Genomic DNA, 22,251 nt, shown 5'->3' with positions numbered 1-22,251 from the left:
TGCCAACTTTCTTGACCTCTGCCTCCATTCTGTGTCCAAGCTTTTTATTTACAGATACTTCTGCAGTTTAGACTCCCATTTATTTTAATCCATGTTCCTGAGTCTTTCTTCACAACTAATTTTGATCTGTGCTTCTCGAACTTCGGAAGAGGCCTAACCCATGTGCCCTTGCACTACGTCATTTGTGGTTTTACCATGGACTGCCAAAGCCAACCGGCCTACTGATCTCTGGTTAACTTCAACCACGACATAATATCCGATTAAAGCATATAATTGCATTTGCTAACGTTAGCGCTGGCGCCATTATTAATTTGCAGATTCCACGCACCACTTATTGTGGCCCCACAGTGCTCTGTGTTTCATAATTGTTTCATTCCGCTTCCGTGTTATTTTCAGATAATCTTGGGGGGTGCCTAAGTAAAGGCGCGGATATAGTCCGACGTAGCGTAAGTGCGCACGTGCGCCCGGCACCGCTACATCATATTGGCGAGAACAACAGCCTCTATAACAACGTAACTGGACTCGGTCAATGCGCTCCAAAGTACGCCAACCCACAATGCATTGCGCGCGAAGAAACAAAGGTGCCCACGCCGCTTCGCCGACCTGTCGCATACCGCCGTTCAAATTGGCGCACGGTTTGGGGACTGTTCTGCACACTCCAAAGATAGCTGCGGAGGGCACGCGAGTTGAAATATATAGGGGATGGTAAGTCGGCAGGCGCAGCGCAACCGGCGTAGCGTGACTGGCCGCAAACGACGCTGGCCCGCGCGCCGATAACGTCGGGCTATAAACGGTCCTTAAGTCTTTCCTTCGTTTATGTATACGCCGAGGTACTACGGGTATAATTTGCTGTTGAACTTGCACCACGAATTTAATTTATTTACCTAATTTACCCAATTTACCTAATTTCTTTGTACTAAACGTAATCTAGATTTGTGGCTGCGTTACCACATATATTCACAACTGTCTGTAAATCTCTTGCTTGTCCGTTAGTAGCACAATGCCGTTTGCATACATCAGTCCAGGGACCTTCTGTTGCAACATTTGTCCATTACGCATGTCGGATAAATCAAACGCTAATTCGCTGTTTTCCAGTCGGATTTCTATGCACTTAACATAAATTGCGAACCACAATGGAAGCACAGGAAACATCCTTGGAAGCAATGGAAACATCCTTGCTTCGGACCTTGGCCACCACTTCATTACCTTTTCGACCTTGACATACAACTTGTACTCGGTTGTCTCTAAATATCTCCCTCGTCAACTCCACAAAATCGTATGCTTAAGAATCATCCTCATCATCAGCCTACTCATGTCCACTACAGGACGAAGGCCTCTCCCTGTGATCTCCACTTACCCCTGTCTTGCGCTAGCTGATTCCAACTTGCGCCTGCAAATTTCCTAACCTCATCATCCCATATGGTTTTTCTTAAGAACCAGATGCTTAAGAATATCCCATAACAATTACCTGTCTACGTTGTCATAGGCTGCTTGAATATCTATAAATGCTATCGGCAAAGGTCTATTCTAAGCTACTGAAATCTCTATGCACTGAGTTAGTAAAAACATATCGTATAAGCGTTAGCCTGGCCTGAACCCTTACCGCAGTTCCTCTAGTAGTACATCATTTTTCTCCGCCTACTTCGACAGTTGTAATTGTATGGCTTGCATCACCGACGTCAGTGTAACTGCCCTGTACGAGTTCGTCTTATCATTATCTCTATTGCCTTTGTAGATGAGCATCTTGCTTTTGCGCCATCCAACCGCAATTTTCTTCGTTCTAATGACTTGCTCTATGGCATTAGTCAGCTGTGCCTTGCTCATAGGACCGAGGTTTTTGATTAGCTTCATTCGAATTTTATCGGGTCCTGCTGCCCTATTAGAAACACTTGCTGCTGGTCTGCAGGTGATGTTACTACTTCGCCCGCAGCAGTGGAAGATAGACTGGCGAAGCCTGCGGATGCGGGTCATTGGCCGCTGGTGGAGAGATGTAGCTTTGTTCACTACGATTCTTTTAGCAGAGATCTGAGCGATGTTCTGGTCACTATGAAATATTGAGGCAAGCAGTTCATTATATAATAGTGTTTGGCCCGGCAACAAACTTCAGAAAAATATGAAATGTCCCCCGGCTTATGAAATACCATTTTACAGTGTGCTATGAAAGCGTCATGTTTTTGTGATCCATTTCAAAATACAAGTGATAGTTCGTTAGAAAGCAGGACAAACAATTAATTGTTTTGCGAATTTAGAAAGCAAGTCACAGTTCGACCCGAAGGCCATGTTTGTCCCCTTCCTCAGACTATGGTCTCCGCCTTTAGCTTACCTATGATTGCGACAGCGGACCTATTGGAATTACACTCATGAAAACTACCTATAGTAACAGCGTATTTTTATGACATGTTCTGAATTACTACGGCGTGCCTCATAATTTACTACGGCGTGCCTCATAATCAGAACTGGTTTTGGCACGTAAAACCCCAGAAAGAAGAAAATTTACTTCGGGGGTTCCTGGTTCAGAATCGGGCGACACAAAGAGGGGTTCGCTTGCCTACGCCGCCGGATCGTCTAAAACGTGGTAGCTGGCCTGCACTGCCAGAGCGTCGCACTCAGCTGACAAAGCGGACCGACGCCGTCACCCGTCACTTGTGGGTGAGTAGATGAATTCGGGAGATCGAAGACGCAAGTTTATTTTATACAAGTTCAACTCGAAACAGTATCCATTGATATGCGAGCATACTTATCGTCGGAACACCTTTCCCTGTCTGATTACACTGCGTGCCTGAGCATGCACTCACAGAACCCAAGATCCGCTTTTAAGAGCCCCTCACCAGGCCACATTGCAAACTTTATTTATACGCAGGACGTTATCTGCCCCCAGGGGAGTGTTCGACCGCAAGAAGTTTTCCAAATGGTTCATTATGAGCAGAGATAGAACTGTTTGTAGTGTCGTGAACCCTCGATATGAGGAGGCATGGTTCAATGCGAACATCGACCTTCTCGCCATTTGCCCCCCCCCCCCCCCCTCCATCCCCCGTCTACTCTCTGCAAGCAAAATTCCGTCCCTGTGTTCTCCTAAATCGGAGCCGCAGGGTGACGTCACACCTACGTCGTAGTCCCAGGCTTTTTTTTTTTTTTGTACTTCTCGCGTTTCGGTTGCGCGGCGCACTTGCGGTGACGACTTTGCGTATGCGACTGCAATCTGTTGCGCTTGTTTTGTATCCTTACCGCGATGCGCCGCGTCGTTTCACTGCTCGAGCCGCCTTCAAACTAGTGGTGTGATAAGTCAGCGCCACATAAACACTGAGGTAGTCATGAGCGGATAAAAGAGCATGGTCGCATGTTGGAAAGCCGAAGTAACTGACAGCTTCGTTCTCTGCGCGCGAATGCTCGACTTGGGAACAAGTAGACAAAAGGCAAGTACCTCTGTGTTGGTACGGCACGAAGTAGGCCTGAAACAAAAACGCACAGACATTTGGTTTCTGTGTTTTAACGCGATAGTGTTAATGGCCTCGTGTCGGCGTAAATGTCGGCGTCCGTGGCGGAGAAAATCATCTCAACCACCCCGACAGCGCAAGGCCTCAACGTGGTGCAAGGTTTTGGTGAACAAAAATTTAATGTCTCACAGTGAACTCCGTCAGAAAAATAATAAAGTACAACTTAACCAAAACCTACAGACATGGTACCGTCGGATTATAATATGCATGTACGAGAAAACTAAATTATGTTACGAGGAAATTCAAACACAAATTCCTTTTACAGCATTTCTACCAGACCAACAGCTGCGCGGTCGGGTTCACTTGCGAAAATGATATCCAGATGGCGCTCGCATCCTCGGCAGGTCAAATTGGGACTTCGCGTGCCTAATGCGTTTTGGTCACGCGCGCGCGTCGGGGCATAGCGAACAATTATAAAATAATAAAAAAATGTGCTAGAGCCTTGACATTTTAATATAAGACCACTTATATTGCCCCTGGAAAAACTTCTTCCCAGCAATGCATTTCTGTTTAAAATGGAAGCCGACTTCAAGCGCATCGGTGTAAGCTTGGTATTTGTAAGCTGGCTTTCCCTCGTTCTGCGTTGCAGTAAAGAGTACTGAAGGAAAAGTGTGATGCGAACGGGGCCCGTTAACGTAATCGCGATCCACTTTTAAAGGCGAAGCTTCAGCGTCTTCCAATTTTTGTTATTTGTCTGAACTTTAATTCGTATATTGACACCACAGCTCAAACAAATAGCTGATTTTGCCCCAAATTCATGTATACATAAGGTTGATCTATACATAGGACCGTAAGGTTTAGTACAGAAGCGGGTGGAACCGTTGAATATTTTTAGAACTTTTAGACTTGTACCTGATGTCAATATTTGTGCAAAGAAATAACATTCCGTGCCTTCAAAAACGAGGGGTCTGCATAGGGTCCGGCTTAGCACCTCTTTTAAGCAACCTATACCTTGCAAAGCTAGACAGGGACTTTTACGCACGCGTTAATGAGACAATTTGCTAAAATATTTAGATTTGTTGATTTTTAGTGTTTGTTGATTGCAAGCTACACAATTTTGAAACAGAGTATTCAGCTGTTTGTAAGGTTATACGCCTGTGCCTTTATCCACGGCAAGCTACTTTCGAAGTGCCCATACAACGAAAGATCAAGTTTCTTGATGTTAAATTTAGCTTCAGTGACGACCTAACATGCTGGTGCTGCAGTCCTAGGACAAATAAACCGTTGTTGTCATATCATTCAGCCCATTCTAAATTGGCATAAAGAGGAATTGTGAAAATGTGTTTCACTAACGCACCTAATAAATCGTGTCATCATTGCACCGACCAAGCGTTCAGACAACAGGCCATGCGCCTACATGAAGCAGATCATCACAGTCAAGTTCTGGTATCAGTCGCAGGGGCAATGCTAAGGCAGGCGCAGCAGTCGGGTACATCTGAACGTGCGTAAGAAAACAGTAACCGAGAGAGAAAATGGAGAACAGTTATACCCTATATCCACCGGATGTCGCACAACATAAAGAAAATTGCACGCCGAGGTAAAATTGATGTGGTTTTTCCAACACCTAACAAACTAATCAGCCTGTGCAGGAAAACAAGACCAGGGGGGAAAGAACGTGCTCATAGCGGCCAAGTAACACACAGAAAAAAAGTTTCGAGATTGCAAGACTTCAATTATTTATCGCATACCCATATCGTGTGGAAAGTATTACGTCGGGCAGACGGGCAGATGCTTTAATGATAGGTTGCCAGAACATAAAAATAAGGTCGAGAAAGTTGCATGAGATGGGTTTCTCTCCCTTCATTGTAAGCAACATCATTGCTCCCCTCTCTATGGTTCAACAATCACTACTGGTAGAAGTAAGTGCGTACTTACTAGACTGATAATAGAAGCTGAACAGATTGCTGCCTTCGCGGAATCCTGTATCAGTAAACCGTCACTGGCTCTCTTTGATAAATAACTGAAAGTTTTGCACATGCCTTAGGATATAACTCTATAGAAAAATGTTTTCGCTTTGAATGTTTAACTGTTCACGTGTGTACTTCGATTTAGGTGCACGTTAAAGAACCCCAGGTGGTACAAATTTCCGGAGTCCCCTACTACGGCGTGCCTCATAACGAGATCGTGGTTTTGGCACGTAAAACCCCATAATTTAATTAACTGGTCATGTGGCTGAGATGCATGATGGTTGAGGGGATAAGTATACACTGGTCGTCGGTAATAAACATTGTTGGAAATTAGCGCCGTGTGTGTCCATGTGTGTCTTCTTTTGTCTTGTCTTTTAATCGCGCTACCGTAAACCCTCCAAGATTCTTCTGCATAATCAACTCCCCCCCCCCCCCCCCCCAAGAAAAAAAAAGCAGAGAGACGGTTTCGCGCCAAACTACCACATCCGATTCTTCGTTGGCATGTGTATTCTAGCTCCATGCCTAGATCGCCGCTGCCATTATCTATATTAATCACCAAAACATACAAACAGTTTCACGTACTGAAACCTTGCGATAGAGATGTGTACTGCTCTAGGCGAGATTACGCCTATTTACTGTATTCTTTTTTCGCAACACGTAACTGCTTTGTAGTTTTATTGTCTCTCGCCAACGGGTAACATAATTTCGGCAGTGTTAGTGAAAATCTGAAGTATCCTGTTGTTATCAGTCGCGAGCAGTGGCACCAGCGGTTCCGGCAGCTTTTTCAGCGGAGTGAGGCGGTGACGCAAATATGCCTCCATATTAAACGCGGCAAGACAGACAGCAGTAAAAGCTGTGAGTGATGAAAGAAACAATTCATTTATGGCCGCAGTTCCGCGTTGATGAATTTTTCTGGTGCCATCACTGCAAAAACTTATACAGTGCAGTTCTACCAGCTGTGTGCCCACACAGACACATTGACAAGTGTATTTCGGCGCAACCTGGCGCGACAGCTGCTCACGACGGTGGAACAAGCATCTCTTTTGTCTTTCCTCAAACTGCAGGTGCGTAGAGACATTTTAACTCCCACAAATGTTCACAGGGCTACACGTTTTCGTAGTACATCGAAATAAACGTTTCAATGCAGGCGACCGGTAAAGGGTATTTACGATTTATCAGCACACCACCAGAGAATCTGTGCTGGAAACCGTAAGAATATATGGAAGCGTCTACAAGTGCAAGATAACGAGTTACACAGCGGCCTTGCGCAAAAAAACATATAGCAAAGCGAACGATATAGCCAGGAGAACGGGAGCAACGATAGCGTCTTGGAACAGCGTTGCTTGGAACAGCCACCTTACTTATGTTTGCAAAAAACTTCGCGCCGTATCATGTCTACTGTACAGTATAAGATATTACATGCCATTATCGGTAAGGAAAACAATAACATGCGCTTTAGGCTACAGTCTGCTGCGGTATCGAATAACAATTTACGGGCACTGTGCTGTTCGCTGGCACAACAGAATAAATGCTATACTGCACTCCCTCTTAAAAAACATACCTTATGATCTGAGCCTGAATGCTGACTGTTTCAAAATGCTTTCGAGGCCGAATTTCAATGATTTTAGGGGCGAAGCTCCTTATAGCGGCACCCGTTCCGTCCCCGTAGTAGTAGTAGTAGTAGTGTGTAACCAGTCTGAGAAAAATGAGAAAAAAATTCCGAAGTTGTGTCCGTAGCGCGGAATCGAACCAGGGACCCCTCGCTTCCGAGCGCGCGGCGTTAGCCCACTACGATTCAGATCAGGTGAGCGTTCTTCCTCTCTTAACTATCGACCCATATCCCTAACCAGCCCCATTTGCAAACTTCTTGAGCATGTAATTCGTAGCCACATAATTAGAAATCTCGAAGATCATAACATTATTTTCAAATATCAGAACGGCTTCGGCAAGTGTTTTTTCCTGTGACACTCAACTCGCTGGCTTTGTTAATGACTTACATTTATCACATGACGTGGGCTTTCAGGTTGACACAGTATTTCTGGATTTTTCAAATGCTTTTGATCGGGTCCCTCACCACAGACATCTACTGAAACTAGCACCTAATGTGCTCGCCTGGATTGAAGACTTTCTATCGTCAAGAACTCAGTCCACCTCTGTTAATAATTCTAACTAATCTTCTGCTCATGTGACATCTGGTGCACCCCAAGAAAGCGTGCTTGGTCCCTTGCTTTTCTATTCTATATTAATGATTTGCCTGCCTGTGTGGGATCCAGAGTTCGACTCTTCGCTGATGACTGCGTAAGTTACGGTAACATTACTAATGACACTGAACGTCAATCCCTACAAACTGACCTTAACGAAGTAAGCACATGGTGCTAATCCCGGTTAATGACCTTAAACGTTTCTAAATCGAAACATACGTGTTGAAATCGTCGTACATCTCGTATTCCAACCACTTACATACTTAAAAGCAATACTGTAGCACTAACAACAACTTTTGAGTACCTTGGGGTGCACCTTCAGTGTCACTTAAGATGGCATCACCATAACGACCTCACCCTAGCGTCTGCTAACCGCTGTCAACGTAACCACAGACATGCTCCTATCCGCGTAAAAAATCTTGCTTATGCTAGTCTAATACGTCGTAAAACTGAATATGCTGCGGCGATTTCGGACCCCGATCAGGCCTACGTTATCACTAACCTGAATTCTTGCAGAGCCGTGCTGTTCGTTTCATTGTTTCGGACTACTCATCCTATACAATGATGATGTATGGTGTTTTAATGGCGCAAGGGCCAAGTATGGCCAAAGAGCGCCATGCTAGTGTGTGTGGGTTTGCAGTGGAGCGATGAATTCTGAGTAGTAGATGAGGCGTGGCTGTAAGGGGGCCTAAAAATAATCGCTTTAAAGTGCGTAAAATATACATGTACTAAAATTATGGCAATGACTACTGAGCTGTACTATGAAATGAAAGAGTGACACGATATTTAAAATATTTAAGATGCAGTAATTGGCAAGAAGCACAACTGCCTAGACAGAGCCCTTGAACCACAAGGGCCTGGAGGCATGTGCTACAAAAAACTATCACAGCGGAATCCTCTAGAGAGAGGATGCGCTACGAACTTATTGTGCTAATAACATGTAGCACAACATCGTTCAAAAACCCGAGGATTGCTTTGGCGTTAAAAAGTGGTTCTTCACCAATAAACATCCTGAGATGAAGAGGGATATGATAGCGGTATGCTACAGGAAAATGTTTTCTTCTTTCCGTTTCGGCTTCCCGACACTCCAGCAGGACGTGGAGGACGGTCAGCCTCTCACCACTTCTACCACAGGTTGGTGGTTCATCACCAGTAAGCAAAAAATTGTGGGTGGCGTACGTATGTCCTATTCTGAGACGACAGAATAGGGCATCAATTCGTTGTGTTTTCGTAGCTGAGGGCCAGAATCCTAACTGTGGTTTAATAATGTGAAGTTTATTATTTGTTTCAGCGTCCCACAAGTGCTGCCAGTGGGCTCGCAGTTTCCTTCGCAAAAACGGCTTCAGATCTGTGGGGGGAATAGCAGCGGCAGGATTATTAGTTTGCGGTGTAGTTGATGTGGCTAACTGGCCTCCAATCTTATTACCCTCAATGCCTCTATGGCCAGGCACCCAGCGTATAATCACATGCTGGTTAGATATATACGCTCTGCATAAAATGGAATACAGCTCAGCAAGTACAGGGTTTCTGTGTTTACACAGCGACTTCAATGCTTTAACAACACTTTGGGAGTCTGTAAATATAATAGTATTTTGAAGTTTTGATTTATTTATAAACTTCACTGCCGATAATAGTGCATAGGCCTCAGCCGTAAAGATGCTTGTCTCCGGGTGCAGTACACCGGATTCCGAAAATGATGGACCGATGGCTGCATAAGATACCCCGGCATGTGACTTGAAAGCGTCTGTGTAAAACTCTGTACATGAGTATTTAGATTGGAGTTCTAGGAAATGCATTTTAATGTGTGCCTCTGGCGCATGTTTCGTGACTTCTATAAATGATGTGTCACAATCTATGAGCTGTCACTGCCACGGCGATAACAACTTTGCTGGAGGCATGAGACGTTGTTCAGGCAGTGGTACACCTACTTCTTGCTGAGGCTCCGCACACGCAACGAGCAACGTTCTCTCGCTGCAGGTCGATTGTGAAAGAGTGTGGTATTAGTCGTGTCATTTATGGTCGGATATGCCGGATGTTCAGAATTGGCCTTTACCTTTAGAAAATATGTGAAGCTGGAGTATGTCCTTTGTAGGTGGAGTGACCACTCATTTGCCTCTACGTAGAGGCTTGCCACAGGACTTGTCCTAAAAGCACCTGTGGCCAAGCGGATGCCTAGATGGTGCACGGGATCCAGCATCTTTAGCGCGCTCGGCGTAGCAGGCTGGTACACTATGGGCGCGATCTTGTACGCGTTCCAAAATGGAACGGAGGCGGTCCGTTCCATCGAGCCGCACACGATTGGTCAATTTGAACCGTGAGCCGAACACGATTGGTCAATTTGAACCGTGACAATCAAATTGACCAATCGTGTGCGGCTCGATGGAACGGACCGCCTCCGTTCCATTTTGGAACGCGTACAAGATCGCACCATATAGCCCCGTAGTCTAATCGTGTATGTATAAGGCTCTTATTTAGGTTCTTGAGGCATTTCCTATCACTACCCCACGTTGTGTGCGACAAAAGTTTAAGAATGTTCATTGTCTTTGAGCATTTGTTCTTAAGATACTTTATGTGTGGGATGAATGTAAGCTTGGTGTCTAGTATTATGCCCAAAAATTTGTATTCGGTACTTACAGGTATCCGCTGTCCATACAGTTCTACGTCAGGATCAGCGTTCAATCTTCTGTTTCGTGTAAAAAGAACACAATAGCTTTTATTCGGGTTGAGCTTGAAGCCATTTTCATCAGCCCATTTGGAGACTTTGTTGAGGCCGAGCTGAACCTGTCGCTCACAGATTGCCAGGTTGCACGACCGAAATCCTATTTGTACGTCATCTACGTATACCGAATAAAACATACTGCGTGGAATGAATGAATGCAAGGAATTCATCTTTACAATGAAGAGCGTACAACTAACTACTCCACCCTGTGGAACCCCGGTTTCCTGAATAAAAGGTCTGGACAGAGTACTGCCAATTCTAATTTGAAAATTACGGTTAGACAGGTAGCTTTCTATAACAGTAAGCATGCTTCCCCGAATACCCATCTCGGACATATCCCGCAATATTCCAAACCGCCACGTTGTGTCGTAGGCCCTTTCCATGTCGAGGAATACGGACAAGAAAAACTGCTTATGGACAAAAGCGTTTCGGATATTTGCCTCGATACGTACTAGATGGTCCGTTGTTGACCGGCCTTCTCTAAAGCCACACTGATATGGATCGAGCAGTTTGTTTGATTCGAGGAAATGCAGGAGACGGTAGTTAATCATTTTTTCTAATAGCTTACACAGGCAACTTGTGAGCGCTATTGGGCGATATCTTGTCACTAAAGAAGGGTCCTCCCCTGCTTCAGAACCGGAACGACAATTGCTTCTTTCCATGTAGAAGGAATGCACCCAGCAGCCCATATTTTATTAAAAAGTGTGAGTAGAGTCATTTGGGTGTCGGTGTGGAGGTATTTGACAATATCATAGACTACTTTGTCAGGACACGGAGCAGAGCTCTGACATTCCTTTAAGGAGGCTCTTAACTCGGCAATGGTAAAAGGGCTATTGTAAGGTTCGAACCGTCTGCACTTACGATCTAATGGCATGCGTTCTATTTGTTCCTTGTGTTTAAGGAATGACTGTGTATAGTTGATTGAGCTAGACACGTACTCGAAGTGCTCCCCGAGAGCGTTAGCCTGGTCTTCCAAGCTATTTCCGTAGTCATTTACCAGAGGCAAAGAGTGGGTTGATTGCCCCTTAAGCTTTCTGAGACCATTCCACACTTTTGTTCCCTGTGTATAGGAATTAATTCCCGAGACAAAGTTCTCCCATCTGGCCCTCTTTGCTTGTCGCCGCGTCCTTCGCCCCTGTGATTTAATCTGTTTAAATTCGATTAGGTTCTCCGCAGTTGCGTATTTGCGTAGTTTGCCCCAGGCTTTATTTTGTCTCTTTCGTGCCTGTCTGCAATTATCATTCCACCAGGGAACCCGTCTTTTGGATGTAGTCCCATTTGTCTGATGAATGAACTTCTCAGCTGCGTCAATGATAAAAGCGGTCAAGTATGATACGGCATCATCTATACTAAAGGTTCTTATAAAATCCTGTGATAGGTAGGCAGATTCCTTAAAACATTTCCAATCAGCTCAGGCTAGTTTCTAGCGAGAGACATGTGGACACGTTGCGTTACCAAGTTTAGACTTACTGGGAAGTGGTCACTTCCATATGAATTTTTGATCACATGCCATTCTAAATCAGAGAAAAGGGAGGCAGGGCCAATCGATAGGTCTATTGATGAGTATGAATTGTGATGGAGATTATAATAGGTTGGCTCCTTCTTATTGAAGCGGCAGGCACCGGAGTTTAAAAGGAAGTTTTCTACGAGTCGACCTCGCGCGTCGCATCGCGAGTCGCCCCAAAGCGTGCTGTGGGCATTAAAATATCCTACGAGCATTTAAGGCTCGGGAAGCTGATCAACAAAGTTATGCAGGTCTGTTTTTTCAAGATGATGGTTCGGGGCTATATAAATGGAACATACCATGACCGATTTATTAAAAACGATGGCCCGAACAGACACTGCCTCAAGAGGCGTCCGAAGGGCGACGTGTCGACAAGCTACGGACTTGTCGGCAACTATTGCTACACCACCAGAGGCGCTAGCCTCGTTACGGTCTTTTCGGAAGATGTAATTCTGAAGAAAGTTCGTGTTTGTAGGTTTCAGAAGTGTCTCTTGAACACACAGCAACTTTGTATTATGTTTGTGTAGGAGTTCTCTTATATCGTCGAGGTTGTGAATAAGTCCTCTAACATTCCATTGTAGTATTTGTGCCTCCATAATGATGAAAGTGTTTGTGCTGTGTGTTCAGAAGATGGACTAGCTCACGGTGCCCTTTCCAAGCGCCGTGACACGAGGTTTCTCTTTTCTGGAGCGGCCGAGAGATTCTCGCTGCTCCTTCGGCGCTGGCGGCGCCGTCTGGCCGGTTGTTGTGTCCATCGCCTCCATCGCCTGGACACGCGCTCTTGCGAGCGGTTGGTCTGACGTGACGGCCTCGTCTCGAGGGACGAAGCCCTTGAGGCCACCAGCCCGGAGGTCGATGGCCCCTTGTTCTGAGATGGCGGAGCAGCGCTAGCTGCAGCCGCCGAGGGGGCGGATGGCGTCGCTGGTGGCTCACTTCGTGTGGGCCGGCCAGCCGCCGGAAACCGCTGTGTCGCTGCCCCCTGACGCGCCACATCAGCAAAGGTTTTCTTTGGCAGGTATGATGCCCGCCTACGTGCCTCCTTGAATGATATGTTCTATTTTACCTTGATTGCCACTATTTCTTTCTCTCTTTTCCACGTTGGGCACGACCGCGAGTATGCGACGTGCTCTCCATCACAGTTTACGCAGTGTAGGTCATTATTACAAGTTTCAGATGCATGTTCATGGTCGCTGCATTTAGCACAGGTCACTCGACCTCGGCAGTTCTGGGAACTATGGCCAAATCTTTGACATTTGAAGCATCTCAGCGGGCTTGGCACGTACGGCCTGACGCGAATTTTTATATAGCCTGTTTTGATACTTTCAGGACACATAGTTGAGCCGAAGGTTAGGATAAGGTGCTTTGTTGGAATTTCTTTACCATCCCGCCTCAACTTGATTCTTTTGACATCGATTACGTTCTCGTCGATCCAGCCCTCTAAAAGTTCTGTCTCAGTCATCATCTCCCATCAAGTCATCATCTGAAACTACACCACGGGTGGTGTTCAATGTGCGGTGCGGGGTAATTGTCAGTGGAATGTCCCCAAACGAGACTAGATTTGGCAGCTTTTCGTGTTGCTTCTTATCACGGAGTTCCAAGAGGAGGTCACCGCTGGCGAATTGCGTGACTTTATAACCTGGGCCAAGAGCATGTGTGAGGCATTTCGCCACAAGGAACGGCGAGATGACTCTGACTGTTTTTTCCTGTTTTTCACTATGGATAACATGATAGCGGAGGAAAATGTCTGTTTGCGTACCAAAAAATTTGAACACTTCTTTGGTGCGCCCCCTTTTATGGAGGCGATAAGAGAGTGGTGGAAAGTTCCAAGCCATATGTGGGTGTGTGGGCTTTCGGCAGTAACGCCAGCCACCCACCATGGAGCCCAACAAGGGGACGCCGCAAAACATGTAAAACAAGCCCTGCAAACGCCAGCTGTACGTTACTGCTATAACCTAATATGATATAACCTAGTTTGGTTACGTCACACATGGTTAACCCTCGCTGCCTAAAAGATAGGAAGTAAATAGAAGAGAGGAGAAGCCAGGAAAGATTGAAAGAGAGAAAGACAAAGAGTGGAGAGGAGGACAGGAAAAGGCAACTACCGATTTCCCCCGGGTGGGTCAGTCCGGGGGTGCCGTCCACGTGAAGCCGAGGCCAAAGAGGTGTGTTGCCTCTGCCGAGGGGCCTCAAAGGTTCAAACACTCGGCTTCGGCTCCACCCCCAGGATCCCCTTTTCCCCGGACACGGCTAAGCCACGCACGGTTAACGCGGAGGGTCCAACCCTCTTGTGCTCGGGTACGTGGTGGCGTCAACGCAAAGTGAGCGCCGATAACACATAGCACGCATAAAGCTGCGAGCCGCCGACGCACCTACACTGCCTAGACTCTGCCCTCAACGCAGATTGCTTTCAAGATACGGCCCCGCGCCACAAGGCGGCCGTGCAGTATGCAGTTGATGCCAGAGTACAACGCCGCCCGCTATCCATCCCCCCTTGCTGGTGCCTCGAGCGCAACAGAAAAAGGCGCGCTTCCTGCCTGCTTTTCTTTCTTTTCCGTGTGAGATTTAGACGCGGTAGTCGGCTCCCCTCACACGCTTTCACTCGCACATACAGCATATGGCGTGTGGCAACGGCGTTATCGCCCTTGGACTTTATACAGAACATCTACGATTCAAAACGAATTTTAGGACTACAACATGTCATAGACACCATCTTTAGATAGCAAATACGGATCTCAAGGGCCATAATTTTGCTGGCAGAAACTGAAAATACGTTATAGGTGCGCCCCCGGCACTTTGGGCGGCCGATGCAATCGTCAACCACCAAGCCAAGCGACATTAAAAGTCAAAATGGCTGCTCGGGCCGGTGCGGGGTGGCAATTCGCAACGTATGATGCGGGAACGGTCCCGCAGTTGCGACGCAACAGCGGGGTTACCAATGCATTAGATTCTATGGGAGCTGTGCTGGGACCGGCCGAAACGACATAACAGCCGGGAAAACGCAGCACCCGGGAACGTAACAGCAGTGTTTTTACTGTAATAAATTAGACTTCATGCGGAGCGCTTAAATGCGTCACTTAATGATCAGAAGGACCTACCCTAAAGACTCAGTATGTTTGTACAATATCATCAAATCGTTTCCGGGGAACGATTCATCTCGGGGAATCAATATCATCCTCGGAGAATCTGGCTTTTGGACTCCTGATTATCAAACGTTTTGCAGTCTCCAACGGATCCAAATTATCAGTTGGTGACTGTATCTGCAGCAGTAGCATGACAATGGTTGAAATAGGACTAACCAGATGCAGGCAAGCATATGTGCACGCAGCAATGCAGCAATGCATTGTTAAGTTTTTTGACCACTTGTGAAAAAAGGCACTTATTTATGGCGAATCAGATATTTTGAACTTCCGATTATTCGACACTTAGGCAGTCCCTGCCGAGTCCGAATTATTGGTCTGTGACTGTAAAACCATTCGTGCAGAGTAACCCTGTGCTATGCACACTCCAAGTGATGAACACTGTGTATATATATAGGCACAGAAAACAAACATGTGCACTCTAATATAGGCGGCTGAAGCTACTCGGTCCATACTGACAAAATACTTACTTGGCATCACTAATAATGATGGTTGCTGCTCTTTGGACTCTTGCATCTTCTTCTTGCGCTTGCGCAATTTCTTCTTCCTTTTAGCTTGCACTAACATTGAGTGTTCCATTCGGTGCCCTCCTGCACTTCAAACTCCCCTTTGCTGTGCCAGTGTCCGAGCTCTCGGCGTCAGTAGTGGTTGCAACGTCCTCCTTATCCTCATCTGCCTTGATGTCCATGGAGAATGCTACATGTCCAGTTGTCTCGCTGCTCCCCTCTCTTCTCCTTTTCGCAGGTTGGAGCATCTGCAAGTGGACACAGCATGGTGCGGATGGCATCAATATTTTTACAAAGGTTAATATTTCTACAAAAGGCCTTTTGGCTAAGATCAAAGTGTAGCATTACGAAGGAGAAACTCAGTTACTGACCTTAAGAAGTTTTCTTCATTTACAAAGGAAAATTGACAGTGTGTAGTAGAATATGCGCATGTTGGCCATTATACAACGGCAAACTGTAAATTTTTTTCTTTCATCCACAAAACAGACAATAATAGCAGTGTGCGACACGTGGCTTGCACAACCAAATCAAAGTGTTTAAGATGCCCATCACAGCAAAGCATCCAAGTACAGTAAAAGCTCGATGATACCAATCTCACGGGTCATGAAAAATATCGTATGAGCCGAAATTCGTATCATCAAAACACAAGTAAAACTACTTTCGAATCTCGATAATTCGAACTCGAAGGGGCCCGAAAATGAATTTATTCGAATAAAAGGACGTATTTTTGAAGTATTCGTTTACCATAGCACGATGCACGAACGGTGCGAGTCGTGAAATATCGCGGTGCGCAAGCGCATAGCAAGCGCGGGCCACGAAACTGCCCACGCCGGCTAACGGTCGGCTTCCCGATAACGACAGAAACGAAGCTTCAGGGAGCGAGCGGGCGGCGCCGGCACATGGGTGCGCGCGGAGACCGTCGAAGGTGAGGGAGGAGGGCGGCAGGAGGCGGATTTCCACCGAAGCGGTCAACTCCGCCGCTTCGGTGGCTTCCCTCGCCCTCCCTCTCAATCCCTCGTAGCTCTCTCACCTTCGAGTCCGTGCGCACATCTCCGTGCGCGCCCCGCCGTGCTGGCCCCAGCTTATTTTAGCCGCCCCCTGAAGTTTCGTTTTCTGCCGTTATCGGGAAGCGAGCGTTTGTGGGCATTTGCGGGCGTGGCAGTTTCGTTGGCCCGACTGTGCCTCCGCCGCTGCTTCCCTCTGCGCTGCTGCCGCAGCGTGCAAGCTCAACATGTGACTAGAAAATAGTGGAGAAGGGTTCACTGCTATTTTATCCGCGTGGCTGAGACGTCCGCACTAGTGTGTGCTAGAATAGGGTTGTCTAGAACACTCTAGTCGCACGGCACGTACACGCTTGTTCCGGCGCGATGCAGAACGGCGACCTTGCAATTTGAGAGAGGGGGAAATTTCCGCCGCGGGTTCTTTCTTTTTTTTTCCCGTTCCTTCACGCGCGGCATTGAGGGTCTCTCCTGAGCTTTTGCTCTATGGCGGTGTCGGAGCAATGCCGGTCGGAGGCGCCGCCGCGTTAATTGGCGCGCTGCTAAGAGCACTGTCGGTACGCGGTATGTTCGAAATAGGCTGTTTCGAATTAACGAGATTCGACTGTAGCTAAATAAAGAGTCAGAGGTGAACTCACTCAGGCACATGTACGTAAAAAGCATTTATTTCTTGAAGCGGCACCGCTTCAAACTCTTCACGCCCAGTCGCGGAGTCCGCGCTGTCCGGCGCCGCGCCTCCGCACCAAAAGAGGGGAGAGAAAGTGCGTGACTGCGCGCTGTTCTCTTTCGCGGCCGTCGGTGGGGCGGCGTTTATTCGTATCACCAACGCAGGCTGAAAATCGATTCGTAACAACCGTTCTCTAGCACGGTGCAAAGTAAGAGGGCTCGGCCGGGACCACAGAAAAATCGTATCATCCGGAAAATTCGTATTAGCCGTGATCGTATCATCGAGCTTTTACTGTACATTGTGCGTATGACAATACCATTTTGCCTTTTATTGCGATAAAAATTATATGGACACTCCAAGTGCATTTCTGCTGTCGGCGTCGCTGTGATGTTCCGTATAAAGTCCAAACATAATAACACGGTCGCCGCACGCCGTACGCTGTATGTGTGAGTGAAAGCTTGCGAGGGTCAGGCGATGATCACGGCTCCATCACGCGCCGCGCGTGAATGAATGATGAATGAATGTTGTGGTTAGTGGCACAAGGGCCAGGTATGGCCTAAGAGCGCCATGCCAGTGTTTGTGAGCTTGCAGTGGAGCGATAAATTCTGAGAATAGATGAGGCGTAGCTGTAAAGGGGCCTAAAAATAGTCGCTGTAAAGTGCGTAAAATCTACATATAATAAGATTATGGCAATGACTAGTGAGGCATACTATGGACATGAAAAATGTATTGCAAAAAAAAAATGATACGATATGCAAGATATGTCAGATAAAAATTGCTAAGAAGCACTACTGCCTAAACAGAACCCTTGAACCACAAGGCCTGGAGGCATGTGCTATACAAAACTATCACAATGGCATCCTCTGGAGAGAGGATGCGCTACGGACTTATTGGGCTAATCACATGCAGGACCACATCGTTCAAGAAATCAACGACTGCTTTGGCGTTAAAAAGCGGTTCTTCATCAAGAAACATAATAGAATGTAGAGGGACATGATAGCGGTGTGCTAGAGGAAAATATTTCTTTCTCTCTGTTTCGGCTTCCCAACACTCTAGGAGGACGTAGAGAACGTCAGCCTCTCACCACATCTACCACAGGTTGGTGTTTCACGCCAGTCAGCAAAAACTGTGGGCACCATATGTGTGTCCTATTCTCCGACGACAAAATAGGACATCTATTCATTGTATTTTCGTAGCTGAGGGCCAGACACCTAACTGTGGCTTAATCAAGTGAAGTTTATTATTTGTTTCCGCATCCCACAAGCGTTGCCGGTGGCTTCGCAGATTCTTACGCAAAAAAGGCTTGAGATCTGTGCAGGAATAGCAGCGGTAGTATTAATAGCTTGCGATGTAATTGACGTGGCCATTTCATCTGCTAGCACATTGCCTTCGATGCCTCTATGGCCAGGCACCCAGCATATAATAATATAATATTAAAATAATTTATTTCTGCTTCAAGAAATACAGACAGAGGAGCTGCAGAAAAAGCTGTCCTAAACAGCTTGACTTGGCCGCAGCCCCGAAATACAAAGCAGCAGCGACAGGCAATCTCATCGCAGACATGACGCTTCATGTTAAAAACATTTTTTAAAAGTAACAATATAGCAAAAACATAAGACCAAACAAAATCTTATCTGCACTTAAATGTGCACAACCAAATTACTTCGTAGCGTGATTACACATATTTAAGACAATCGTCAAATAACATGCATGAAATAACAGCACGAATGACAAAGAATATAGACCCATATAAATAGAACAAAGAACATATCTAACCAATGATATGCTGGTTAGATATGTATGCTCTACAGAACGGAATACAGCTGAACGAGTACAGGATTTTTGTGTTTACAGAGCGACTTCAAGGTTTTACAACGCTTTGGGAATCTGTAAATATAATAGCTTTTTTGAAGTTTTGATTTCATTATATACTTCACAGCTGACAATAGTGCATAGGCCTCAGCCGTAAAGATACTTGTCTCCGGGTGCAGCACACCGGATTCCGAAAAGGATGGACCAACGGCTGCATAAGATCCCTGGCATGTGACTTGGAAGCGTCTGTGTAAAACTCTGTACACGAGTACTTGGGTTGTAGTTCTAAGAAATGCATTTTAATGTGTGCCTCAGCACGCGTTTAGTGACCTCTACAAACGATTGTGACACTCTATGAGCTGCCACTGCCACGGCGGTAACAGTTTCACTGGAGCCATAGGACGATGATCAATAGCAGAAGACCCATTTCCTCACTAAGATTCCTCACACACAAAGAGAACGGCTTTCTCGCTGCAGGTCAATTATGGAAGAGTGTGGCAGTGGTCATATCATTTATGGCTGAATATGAAGGATGTTCAATGTTCGCGTATATGCTCAGAAAATATGTGAAACTGCTATATGCACGCTGCAGATGAGTGACAACTGGAGTGACAACTGGAGTGACAACTGGAGTGACAACTGGGTGGACAACTGGTTCGACTCTGCGTATATGCTCAGAAATATGTGAAACTGCTACATGAACGCTGCAGATGGAGTGACAACTGGTTCGACTCTACGTAAGGCTCTGGATAGGACTTGTTCTGAAAGCACCAGTCGCGAGACGGATACCCAGATGGTGAACAGGCTCTAGGATTTTTATGCACTTGGCGTTGTGGAATGATAAATTATAGCTCTGTAATCAAGGCGCCAGCGGACAAGAGTGTTGTACAAGTTCAGGAGGCATTTTCGATCACTACCCCATTGTGCGTGACGAGAATTTTTAAAAGGTTCATCGTCTTCAGACACTTTGCCTTCAAATATTTAAGATGGGGGATGAGGTTAGCTTAGAGTCTAGAATTATTCCAATGAATCTGTTCACTGCTCACGGATAGCTCCTCTCAATTGATCGTAAGATTTGGCACTGGTTTCACGCCTTTTTGTTTGAGAAAGTATGCATGTACTTTTCTGTGCATTTATTTTAACCCCTTTACATCCGCCCATTTAAACAAGTTGTTTAATCCAAGCTGCACCTCGTGTTCACAGATAGCGATGTTACATGATTTAAAAACTATCCGTACATCATCGATATACACAGAATAAAACAGTGCATGGAATGACTGTATACAGGCTGTTCATTTTTACAACAAAGAGTGTGCAACTAAAGCACACCTCCCTGCGGCATGCCAGCCTCCTGGGTGAATGTTTTAGATAAAACATTGCCCACTCTTACGCGAAACGTGCAGTTAGACAGTAGCTTTCGACTGTGTTTAACATATTTTCACGGACCCCCATCGCGGAAAGATCTCGCAGAATCCCGAAGCGCCATGTCGTGCCGTACACTTTCTCTAAATCTAGAAATAAAGAAAGTAAAAACTGTTTATGAATAAACGCATATCTGATGTTTGCCTCGATGTTTGCGTGTGAGGGAGGAAGGTGGGGCTGAAGCGCGCCACAGAAGGTGGCAAGCGAGGCATGGGGGAGGGGCAAGGGAGAGTGGGTTCTACTCCCGCGGCTGCTGCTTACGGCGCCTCCTTTTGTGGCTAAGTTCACGTTGATGCGAGCGGCCACATGAAGGTCAATTCGCTCGCTGCTGCTGCCATGCTTCCTCACTTTAGCATTTTGACAGCAAGTTTTCCACGGTCATCAAGCGAGATGTGTTCATGTTTACCTGTGTGCGCGTGACACCGTGCTTGCTAATTTAGTTCGCAAGAGAATGCTTGCAAGTTTATACGGCCAATAAACTAATATCCTTACTTCATAGAGCTGTCTACTAATTGCTAACACAATTGATGCTTTGCCTTTCGAGCGAAACTACAACTTTTCTATCACCAAACTTCATGCCAAACATCTATAGCTCCTTGTTTCTGCTCACAAGGTGTTTTGGGCTGTCACAGCTGCAATAGGAGCAATTATGTAACCTGTGAGCCTTAAGTATTCAGGCTATTAATTCTGTTTGTTGAAAGTTTTTTTACCACGTCCTTGCACCTTCAGCATCGTTAAATACATGCAGAAGCAGAACAGATTTGGAATCATGAATTTTCAGCAAGTTTTGTTTCATCCACATATATGGACTCCAAGATCTCACAGATACTCAAGGTGTGGGAACCATTCGATTCCTTATGTGAATTGTGCTTGGACAACAGCAAGCCACTTCAGTAATTTGCCTAGTGAAAATCATTACTGTCAAAGCCAATGAAATAGAATCAGCTACATGAAAACATACTAGTGTAGAAGCAAACACACAAGCATCTATCTTGGAAATCTTTTTACTAAAAACACTTGATGCATACTAATAATTTTAGAGTGCAGTGCAATACAGGTAAATCAGAAGTGTCCTAAGATGCATGCAAGCATTTAAAACATTATTTTCATTAGGGCTAGTAATTTTTAAGCCTTCTCTTGACATTTACAATGGACATTTTGCAAAAATGTTACTGCGCATGTGCGAGCAAGTATATTTTCCAACCAAATAACCTCGACCACAGGCTAGCAAAACAAACTATTCTTTCCATGGAACACTCTTCCCTGCTTTTCTTTTTACTTCGTTTATCCCTTTCTCTCTGTACACTGTGGAGATTACAATGAGGCGGGACATTCCCACAGAAAGCTTTAGAAAGCCTTTGTGGTGCTCATGCGCCTTCCCTGGAATGTGCAGGGCGAAAGCCTTTAAAAGCGAGAAAAGCAGTCTGTGAACAGAGTTCTCAGTTGGAAAATATCCTTGCAGGAAGCCAACATAGATTTTTCCAAACTGTCATTGTACATGCAAAGACTGAAGGGGTTCATGTGCGTTTTTCACTTATCTAGAGAAGTCCAAGAAAGCATAAGAGGACACCTCTGTTAGCTAGGCCATTTTAGTGCTCGCTTTCAAGCGTGACTGCCAACTACCATTAATTCTTTGACACTGAAATCGTTAAAGGCATAGCAGAAAAAAGTGCTGCAGGAGATTTTAACTTCATTTAGCCCTCGTAATCGAATGCCCGATATTTTGTGTGAAGACTGAATTTTCTACGACATTGGAGTATTTCACAAATTGCAACATCCAGCACATAGGCAAAAAAATGTTGCAAATGCCAAGAAAAAGAATGAGTCCTGAGAAGTTATTGGCTTAACTTGCGCAAATGTTTACTTTGAACTAAAGATGACTAC

Source organism: Dermacentor silvarum, chromosome 10 (genome assembly GCF_013339745.2).
Source record: "Dermacentor silvarum isolate Dsil-2018 chromosome 10, BIME_Dsil_1.4, whole genome shotgun sequence".
In the NCBI taxonomy this organism is placed as follows: domain Eukaryota; kingdom Metazoa; phylum Arthropoda; class Arachnida; order Ixodida; family Ixodidae; genus Dermacentor; species Dermacentor silvarum.
This window is presented reverse-complemented; position numbering follows the sequence as displayed.